Source organism: Balaenoptera physalus, assembly GCF_965194825.1.
Source record: "Balaenoptera physalus genome assembly, chromosome: 15".
NCBI classification, from domain to species: Eukaryota; Metazoa; Chordata; class Mammalia; order Artiodactyla; family Balaenopteridae; genus Balaenoptera; species Balaenoptera physalus.
The window spans coordinates 45,042,696-45,046,233 of record NC_138894.1 but is presented as its reverse complement, the minus strand read 5'-3'; the positions used below and the strand labels follow the sequence as shown (position 1 = coordinate 45,046,233).

The following is a 3,538-nucleotide window of genomic DNA, read 5'->3' as shown; positions in this document are numbered from 1 at the left end:
CTAAGGGCTTCCCTGGTGGCGCAGCGGTTGAGAATCTGCCTGCCAATGCAGGGGACACGGGTTCGAGCCCTGGTCTGGGAGGATCCCACATGCCGCGGAGCAGCTGGGCCCCTGAGCCACAGCTACTGAGCCTGCGCGTCTGGAGCCTGTGCTCCGCAACGGGAGAGGCCGCGATAGTGAGAGGCCCGTGCACCGCGATGAAGAGTGGCCCCCGCTTGCCACAACTGGAGAAAGCCCTCGCTCAGAAACGAAGACCCAACACAGCCAAAAATAAATAAATAAAAATTAAAAAAAAAAAAAAACTATACTAAAAAAACAAAAAAAACCAAAAAGCAGACTGTCAGAACCCTAGGACAAATGGCAAAAGCAAAGCTATACAGACAAAATCACACAAAGAAGCATGCACATACACATTCACAAAAAGAGAAAAAGGAAAAAAATATATACATATTTATAAAAAAAATTTAAAAAGGAGGAGAGCAACCAAATCAATAAACAAATCTACCAATGATAATAAGCTCTAAATACTGAACTAAGATAAACATAAAACCAGAAACAAATTAGATGCAGAAAGCAAACCCCAAGTCTACAGTTGCTCCCAAAGTCCACCACCTCAATTTTGGGATGATTCATTGTCTATTCAGGTATTCCACAGATGCAGGGTACATCAAGTTGATTGTGGAGATTTAATCCACTGCTCCTGAGGCTGCTGGGAGAAATTTCCCTTTCTCTTCTTTGTTCGCACAGCTCCTGGGGTTCAGCTTTGGACTTGGCCCCGCCTCTGCGTGTAGGTCGCCTGAGGGCATCTGTTCCCCACCCAGACAGGACAGGGTTAAAGGAGCAGCTGATTAGGGGGCTCTGGCTCACTCAGGCCGGGGGGGGGGGGAGGGAGGGGTACGGAATGCGGGGCGAGGCTGTGGCGGCAGAGGCCAGCATGACATTGCAACAGCCTGAGGCACAATGTGTGTTCTCCTGGGGAAGTTGTCCCTGGATCACGGGACCCTGACAGTGGCAGGCTGCACAGGCTCCCGGGAAGGGGGTGTGGATAGTGACCTGTGCTTGCACACAGGCTTCTTGGTGGCTGTAGCAGCAGCATTAGTGTCTCATGCCTGTCTCTGGTGACCGCGCTAATAGCCGTGGCTCGCACCCATCTCTGCAGCTCGTTTAGGTGGTGCTGTGGATCCCCTCTCCTTGCGCACCCAGAAACAATGGTGTCTTGCCTCTTAGGCAGGTCCAGAGTTTTTCCCAGACTCCCTCCCGGCTAGCTGTGGTGCACTAGCCCCCTTCAGGCTGTCTTCACGCAGCCAACCTCAGTCCTCTCCCTGGGGTCTGACCTCCAAAGCCCGAGCCTCAGCTCCCAGCCCCCACCCACCCCGGTGGGTGAGCAGACAAGCCTCTCAGGCTGGTGAGTGCTGGTTGGCACCAATCCTCTGTGCGGGAATCTCTCCGCTTTGCCCTCAGCACCTCTGTTGCTGTGCTCTCCTCCGTGGCTCTGAAGATTTCCCCGCACCCACCCCCCGTCTCTGCCAGTGAAGGGCCCTTCTAGTGTGTGGAAACCTTTCCTCCTTCACAGCTCCCTCCCCGAGGTGCAGGTCCCACCCCTATTCTTTTGTCTCTGTTTTTTCTTTTTTCTTTTACCCTACCCAGGTACGTGGGAGTTTCTTGCCTTTTGGGAAGTCTGAGGTCTTCTGCCAGCGTTCAGTAGGTGTTCTGTAGGAATTATTCCACATGTAGAGGTAGTTTTGATGTATTTGTGGGGAGGAAGGTGATCTCTGCATCTTACTCCTCTGCCATCTTGAAGGCACCCCCCACTATAGCTTTATAGTAAGCTTTGTTACTTAAAGGATTAGTTCCTTCTCATTTCTATTCTTATAATTTGCTTTGTAATTGTTGCTAATTTACTAACCAAATGAATTTAGAATTAGTTTGCCAAGTTCCATTAAAAAATTCCATTGGAGCTTTCAAATTTGAAGTGATTCATCTTTACAACATTACGTCTTCCCATCTAGAATCATAGTATGGTTTTCTCTTTTTCTGGATCTTCTTAAGTACTTTCTAGAAAGTTCTATGGTTTTCTTCATCTTGTGTATTTTTGAGTATGGTTGTTCCATTGTAGTTGATAGTTTTTATTGGTAATATAAATGGGGTCTTTTATTCATTATTTCTAACTAGTTACTGTTGGTATCTGCAAAAACTATTAGTAAGGTATGTATTGATCTTATACCTGTCTTCCCTACTACAATCTCTTATTTTATAGCTATTTATTTATTTATTTAATATTTGGCTGCGTTGGGTCTTCATTACTGTGCGAGGCCTTTCTCTAGTTGTGGCGAGCGTGGGCTACTCTTTGTTGCGGTGCATGGGTTTCTCATTGCTGTGGCTTCTCTTGTTGCAGAGCACGGGCTCTAGGCACACAGGCTTCAGTAGTTATGGCACATGCGCTCAGTAGTTGTGGCCTGCGGGCTCTAGAGCACAGGCTCAGTAATTGTGGCGCACAGGCTTAGTTGCTCTGCGGCATGTGGGATCCTCTGGGACCAGGGCTCAAACCCGGGTCCCCTGCATTGGCAGACGGATTCTTACCCACTGCACCACCAGGGAAGTCCCTAATAGCTTTTTAAAATAAATTCTTTTGTATCTTTTTTTTTAGGTACATAAACATGGCATTTTGTTTAACCTTTTTTAATTTTCTCTCTTTTTATGTGTTATCTGTGTATGTGTGTATGTATCTATCTGCAGAGAAGGAGAATGAAATAAGTTTGTTTGGCTTACTGCATTGGTTAGGATCTCCAGAACATTGCTGAACAGTATTCATTATCACAAGTGTTTTTGTTTTGTTTCTGAGTCCAATGGGAATATCTCTCTAGTGCTTTAAGATTTCATATTAGGTTTACTATTGAATTCTATTTCTTTTTCATAAATTTACTTATTTGGCTGCATTGGGTCTTTGTTGCTGCACGCGGGCTTTCTCTAGTTGCAGCGAGCTGGGGCTACTCTTTGTTGCAGTGCGTGAGCTTCACATTGCAGTAGCTTCCCTTGTTGCGGAACACAGGCCCTAGGCACATGGGCCTCAGTAAATGTGGCACACGGGCTCAGTAGTTGTGGCTCGTGGGCTCTAGAGCACAGGCTCAGTAGTTGTGGTGCATGGGCTTAGTTGCTCCACGACATGTGGGATCTTCCCGGATCAGGGCTCGAACCTGTGTCCCCTGCATAGAGAGGCGGATTCTTAGCCACTGTGCCACCAGGAAAGTCCCTACTATTGACTTCTGATAGATAATCTTTTTTTTTAATAGGATTTTTAAAAAATATACAGCAGGTTCTTATTAGTCATCAATTTTATACACATTAGTGTATACATGTCAATCCCAATCGCCCAATTCATCACACCCCACCCCCACCCCCCAGTGGCTTTCCCGCCTGGTGTCCATACGTTTGTTCTCTACATCTGTGTCTCAATTTCTGCCCTGCAAACCAGTTCATCTGTACCATTTTTCTAGGTTCCACATATATGCCGTAATATGTGATATTTGTTTTTCTCTTT

General features: G+C 46.6%; 2 long non-coding RNA genes across 2 annotated transcripts in view; one reads left to right on the top strand and one right to left on the bottom strand.

Annotated features, from left to right (window-relative positions):
• The window catches only part of LOC309643717, a 34,905-nt gene extending 34,043 nt beyond the window's left edge, over positions 1 to 862 (bottom strand). Inside the window, exon 1 of the long non-coding RNA XR_014254024.1 lies at positions 304 to 862. This is a non-coding gene — a long non-coding RNA (uncharacterized lncRNA). The remainder of the gene's footprint in view (positions 1 to 303) is intronic.
• The window catches only part of LOC309643728, a 106,299-nt gene that overhangs the window by 88,420 nt on the left and 14,341 nt on the right, over positions 1 to 3,538 (top strand). The gene's annotated exons all lie outside the window — the stretch shown is intronic.